Source organism: Meles meles, chromosome 3 (assembly GCF_922984935.1).
Source record: "Meles meles chromosome 3, mMelMel3.1 paternal haplotype, whole genome shotgun sequence".
In the NCBI taxonomy this organism is placed as follows: Eukaryota; Metazoa; Chordata; class Mammalia; order Carnivora; family Mustelidae; genus Meles; species Meles meles.
In genome coordinates this window covers 32,337,353-32,344,082 of record NC_060068.1, presented here as the reverse complement: position 1 = coordinate 32,344,082, position 6,730 = coordinate 32,337,353, and the positions used below count along the sequence as shown (strand labels likewise).

Genomic DNA, 6,730 nt, shown 5'->3' with positions numbered 1-6,730 from the left:
AACGGTCTTAGATACTATCGCATTAAAATAAATGTTATCTGATACAGCAGACCCTCTTATTTTCTTCTTCTAAAGAAATTCTGGTGTTTTCCTCTTGATGGTCAATATAAATTTTAGAATCCAATCTCTTTCTCCTTACCTTATAATGGTCTGTATAAATTTTAGAATCCATATAATTTTAGAATTCCACCCTACTGTTTTGTCAAATTTCCCCAAAACCCCTCCTAGTTGTTTAACTTGTTCGTAAGATGTGACCCCATGATCTGCTAGGGTCAACCATGGCCAACTGTGACAACATGGCAGCCAGCAACAGGGCTCCTAAAAGTGAAAGAAACAGAAAAACACAAAAATTTAGGCTTTCTGATGGAAAATGCTTCTCTCATTCACTGGAAACCTTGGAAACATGCTCACAGCCTTCCTCCCTGTTTGCAGGGCTCCCATGGGAGTCTTGGCTAGATGCCCTCACAGGCATTATCAGAGACGTGCCTTGCATGGCCCTAGTGTCTCTCTGCCCTCCCCTCAGTCCCTGAGCCTCCTGAAGTCAAAATACATTTTTGTTTCTTTTCCTGGAACTTTGTTCTGTGGAGAAATGATGGTTTCAATTTCACATCATGTCAGTCTGGGTTTGCAACTATCACCCAAGTCTTCCTGAGGGAGGGGCTCAAGTCAGAGTCTGTCATCCTTCCTACTGTCTTTCACACTTTACCCAGACAGGACAGAGGCTCTCCAGCCCCTTGCTCAGTGCAGTGACCTCAGGAGCACACAGTGCCTGCATTTCCCAGGGAGGATAGTTCTGTGGAATGTTCCCGGGTCAAGGGCTCCAGGGCATACTTCATCAGACTCAGCATTTTCTGTTGTTTTAGTGGAAACATCTGTGATCGCTGACATCAGAAACTTCTTTTCTCTCCGGAGTTGGTGAGTGAGCAAACTGCACCTGCAGTGATGGGATGTTGGCTTGTGCATGGAGGGCTGGGAGGCATTGCTGGCTGTGGAAAAGCTGTGGTGTTTGTGCAGTGAACCATATCACCTCCTGGGTGGCTCAGAGAGTGTGAGAGGGCAGAGAACCTGCTCAAGCCCTAGGGAACAGGCCCCTAGTGATGCTAGAAAGACTTCCAGGTACATATCTCTCAGTGTCCCAGACTCAGATCCTTCATCTGAAGACAGAAATGGTTGTATAATGCCTTTGGAGAGCTATTAAGAAGATGAAATGAGAAATATATGTCTACACACACATATGAAGTTTTATTAATATAAATTTCCCACATTCCCTCTTACTTCTTCCTCTGTTCCCATCAGTGAACACACTTTCCCAGGCCGGATGACAAGTCCTGAGGACCCTACCAAGCCCCCTGCCCTTGTTACCCTATCCTGATTCTTTTTTTTTTTTTTTTTAAGATTTTATTTATTTATTTGACAGAGAGATCACAAGCAGACAGAGAGGCAGGCAGAGAGAGAGAGAGGGAAGCAGGCTCGCTGCCGAGCAGAGAGCCCGATGCGGGACTCGATCCCAGGACCCTGATATCATGACCTGAGCCGAAGGCAGCGGCTTAACCCACTGGGCCACCCAGGCGCCCCCCTATCCTGATTCTTACTGAAGAGAATGATGTTTAACAGAACTACACACACAACCTCAAGTTCAGTATAGGTCTGGGTAGTAGGGCAGGAATTCATGTGGTAGGAATTCATTCAGACATGGAGTTTGGATGTACACATCCGTCATCATCCAGGCTCTGTCCTGAGGTTTTTCCTTTGCTCCCTTGTTTCTTGGACTTCCGTGATGCTCCCCTCCTCCTAGTTAGTGACTCACTAGCTCAACATGGAATTGCTCATCCTCTAGGGAATTACAAAGTGAGCAGCCCATTGAAGCACCTGAACAGCTTGGCTGGGCACACTCTTCCGGAACGTGACTAAAGGGATCCAGGGGACGTGCAGAGAGAACATTAAAAGTGTCTGCAATGAGTCAGTCTCTGAAGGGTAAGTATGTAAGTAGAAGTAAGTGAATTTCTCTGCTGTGACAACTATAACGAAGCCACCCCACACACACACGAAGGAGAAGGCTCATCTAAGGCTCATCAGAACCTTGGTTCATCCTTTCTATACATGGGGAGTCTTAAAGGTAGAAATTTGAATGCATTCCCTGTTCACTTCCATTCAAACACCTCCTCTTCATGTATCCATTTCACAAGTGTTTATTGATCATATCATTATATATTTTTCTAGTCACAAGAGGAAAAGTAGGAAACAAAACAAAAATGCCTGCCCTTATGGGTGGGTGGGGGGCGGGGGGTGGTACATGGGACCAGAGAGGATACAGACAAATAGTAGATTAAGGTAGAAAATATATAGGACAGGGGCATCTGGGTGGCTCAGTGGGTTAAAGCCTCTACCTTCAGCTCAGGTCATGATCCCAGGATCCCAGGATCCTGGGATCGAGCCCTGCATCAGGCTCTCTGCTCAGCAGGGAGACTGCTTCCCTTCCTCTTTCACTCTCTGCCTGCCTGTCTGCCTACTTGTGATCTCTGTCAAATAAATAAACAAAATATTAAAAAAAAAAAAAAAAAGAAAAGAAAAGAAAATATACAGGGAACCTTGGTGGCTCAGAGGGTTAAGCCTCTGCCTTCGGCTCAGGTCATGATCTCGGGGTCCTGGGATCAAGCCCTGCATTGCATCGGGCTCTCTGCTCAGTACAGAGAATGCTCCCCACCTCCCCCCCCCACCCCACCGCCTCTCTCTCTGCCTGCCTTTCTGCCTACTTGTGACCTCTATCTGTCAAATAAAATTTTTTTTAAAAGATGGAAAATATACAATCTTTCAGGTGCTATCAAGTGCTGATGGTCTGGAGGACTAATAGAAGCAAGTTGCAGGTTAATTAGAGTGGTCAAGAAAGCACCCCTGAAAAGGTAAAACCTGAAAGGGGCCAGACAGTGAGGCTTGGGGCTCTCTGAAGCCATAAATGCAAGGAAACAGAGGTGGGAAGAGGTCTGGCCCATTAGAGGAACAACAGGGAGGTGATGGAGACAAAACAAAATGAGAGGAGGCAGGGCATAGAGGGAGTGCAGATAGGACACAGGGAGGACCTTCAAGTAATATGTTTTTCCCCCAGTGAGGCCAAAGCTAGTGGCAGGTTGTGGGGAGAAAGGAGTCCTATTAAAAAAAAAAAAAAAAAAAGTCACTGGTTGCTCTTTCTGGTAGGACTGCCCAAGGAAAGGCCAGGACAGAGGTGGGATAGGGGAGGAAATCTTTTCATCTGCTCTCCAAGGTTCTATAGCTGGGTCAATGAAGTACGCCCACAACTGGAAGAATAACAGGACAAAAAGTATACAAATCTATTAAGTTTCTACTATATTATACCATCAGAGTATCACACACAAAAAGATTGAGTATCATGGCTGAGAGATTTGAGAGCTTATCTACCATCTTAATATGGGAAGGGAAGAGAAATGTAGTCTTCTCGGTAGAGAAAAAATGGTTTTTAGGAAAGATGAATGGGCCCTTTGGAGAATACATGGGAGGTTTGATAGTTTATGACAAAGTTTGTCTGCATGGGGTATGGACTTCCACTCTGCTCTCCTGTAATGAGTCATTCTTCCATGGTTGATGAAATCCCAGGCAAGGTATTTATGACAGTTGAGTTCCTTTTGAAAGATCTGTCTTTACACAAATAAATGGAGTTCAGAGAAAGCTTCTTCCCGAATCTGCTGCTTTGTCAAAATAATCAATATACCAAAGCAGTCTTTTTAGGGGCAGTGTGTCCTGATCTCTGTCATGGGCTGGGAGGCCAACTACAATTATCCCAGGTAGCGATCATGGTGTTTGGATCGGGTGATAGTGGTGAGGATAAAAGAAGTCAGTCAATTCTCGGGAGACCTGGAAGGTCAAGGTGCAGGACTGCAGGAATATGAAAGAACAAAGATTGTGTGGATGGCCTCCAGAGCAAATGGAAGTGGAGGTCGGGGGTGGGGGAGTGACACTGCAATTAACTGGAAAGGAGAAAGGGGTAGGGGTTCCAGTTAGGTTTGGGCATGTTCAGTTACTCCAGATCATCCTAGATATACAAGGGAAAGATGTTGCATAAACATTAGGGTATTTGGGTCTGGACTCTGGGGAGAGACCTAGGAGACAAATTTGAGAGTTAGCAATTTATAATCGGTACTGGGCAACACAAAACAAGATAAGATAACCAAGGAGGTGGATATGTTTTAAAAACAATTTAGCAAAGGGCTCCTGGGTGGCTTAGTCATTAAGCATCTGCTTTTGGCTCAGATCATGATCCCCGGGTCCTGGGTTTGAGCCCCACATTGGGCTCCCTGCTCAGCAGCAAGCCTGCTTCTCTCTCTCCCACTCCCCCTGCTTGTGTTCCTCCTCTCTGTCAAATAAATAAAATCTTCAAAAAACAGTAAAGTAAATTTGAAGATCTAATTGGCTTTATTAAATGATTCATGAATTGAGTAACATCTCATTTAGTACATACAAAGGAGCTCTGCTGAGCTGCAGAAAAGAAAATATTTTTAAAGGCAGAGAGAGGGCTTAAAAAAGAAAGGACTCTATTGGCAAGGAATGCATTGCTTAGTCAAGATTGCCCTCCTAAGGGAAAAAGTTCTCTCAGAGGTCTGCTGGCTAGGAAATTGCAGTTAGGGGTTTGAAACTGCAGTTAGGTTAGGTATTAAATTTTGGTTTACTGACATGGGACCTTAACTTAAGGAACTCCATTATGGACCTGTGGTTTTTCTTTTTAATAAATGTATGTGAAGCAGGACTGAGCCTGTGAACACCTCAAATTTTAGATCTCACTGTGGGGAGAGAGTATACACAAAGCAAGGCTTGTTCTGCCTTACCTACTTCCTGCTTTAGTTAAATAAAGTGGTTATTTATTTTATTTTTCTTCCACCTTTGAAATGAAACGGCTTCTCATTGTTCAAGTATCTTTCCTTTTATGGTTTAAAGCTACATGCAATACTATGGGTGGGAATGCAAAGGGGTAGCCACTCTGGAAAATAGTTTGGAGGTTCCCCAAAAAGTTAAAAATAAACCACCGTACAACCTAGCAATTGCACTACTAGCTATTTACCCAAAGGATACAAAAATGCAGATTTGAAAGGGTATATGCACCCCAATGTTTATAGCAGCATTATTAGCAATGGCCAAAATATGGAAAGAGCCTAAATGTCTGATGAATGAAAAAGAAGGTGTGTATATGTGTATAGGTGTGTATATATACACACAATGACATAATCCTCGGTCATCAAAAACAATGAAATTTTGCCATTTGCAACAATATGGAGGGAGCTAGAGTGTATTATGCAAAGCAAAATAAGTCATTCAGAGAAAGATAAATACTATATGATTTCACTCATATGTGGAATTTAAGAAACAGAACAGATGAAAGCAGGGGAGGACAAACAAAATAAGATGAACACAGAGAAGGAGGAAATCATAAGACTCTTAACTCTAGGAAATAAACTGAGGGTTGTTGGAAGGTGGTTAAAGGGGTTAGGGGTTGGGTGATGGGCGTTAAGGAGAGCACTTGATGTAATGAACCCTGGATGTTATACGCAAGTGACCAATCACTAAATTCTACTCCTGAAACTAAGAATACAGTATGTGTTAACTAAATTGAATTTAAATAAAAAATAAAAACTTTAGCTTTCATTCTACGAGTGGGAACACTACTTGGGTATTTACCTGAATCTGTGCCCCCTCAATTGCAATTCTTTAATACCAAATACATGCTCATGTGTGTCTCATTGTGGTTCTTTATTTTCAGGTTGACAATTCCTTCTTTTGTTCCTTTATTCTAGAAGCACGTTCTTGGGACGCCTGGGTGGCTCAGTTGGTTAAGCGGCTGCCTTCGGCTCAGGTCATGATCCCAATGTCCTGGGATGGAGTCCCACATCCGGCTCCTTGCTTGGCAGGGAGCCTGCTTCTCCCTCTGCCTCTGCCTGCCTCTCTGTCTGCCTGTGCTAGCTCTCTCACTGTCTCTCTCTCTCTGACAAATAAACTTAAAAAAAAAAAAATCTTAGAAGCAGGTTCTTTCTTTATACTCTAAGCAAATTCTTATTGAGTTTCTACTGTGTGCTAAATACTGTAGTAACGCTGGAGCTCTAGGAATGGAAATCCCTGATTTCATAGGGCTGGCTTTCCACTGGAGATATAGAGGAGGTGTGAGATAACTAAGTGAAACGTTAGCCAAACTTAATGTGATAAGCAGAGCAGGGCCAGCCTCTACTGGCCACTAGTAGTAGTACTGGCCACTAGTATTTGCTCCGCTGAGACAAATATTCAGATGGGGACAAGAGCATGGAGATGTTGGAGTGTGAAGATAGGCATGGCCCGAATTCTGCCTGACTGGAGAGGTGCTCAGCACACAGCCTCTGCACTGTCCTAAGAGGGAAAGAGAAGTTGTCCTGGTTCTCATTCTCTGTGATTGGGTCCTTCTTTTACAGTAGTTTTACCTGTACACTGGGTGATGCCACATCTTTTATAATTAATATATTTGTATTATAACTTTACTTAATAAAATTATAATTTTATAGTTACTAAATAGTAGGTTATATGTTTGGCTGACCACTGTGTCAGGCGGAATGAATTAATTCTAGGCACATCAACGTAGAGAGATGCCCCAAACAATACTGAGAAGTGAGGAACTGACCCTGTGAGGGGTTTTCATAGAAGTTTTATTACATAGACACAATTGATGCAATCACTGACCATTAGTGGTTGAACTCGGTCT

General features: G+C 43.3%; 1 long non-coding RNA gene across 1 annotated transcript; it reads left to right on the top strand.

Moving 5' to 3' along the window:
- The first annotated feature begins 484 nt into the window (after positions 1-484).
- Positions 485-5,821, top strand: LOC123938531. Its single transcript, XR_006817733.1, has 3 exons — positions 485-915; positions 1,838-1,974; positions 5,799-5,821. It is a non-coding gene; the product is annotated as an uncharacterized LOC123938531 (long non-coding RNA).
- The last annotated feature ends 909 nt before the right edge of the window (positions 5,822-6,730 follow it).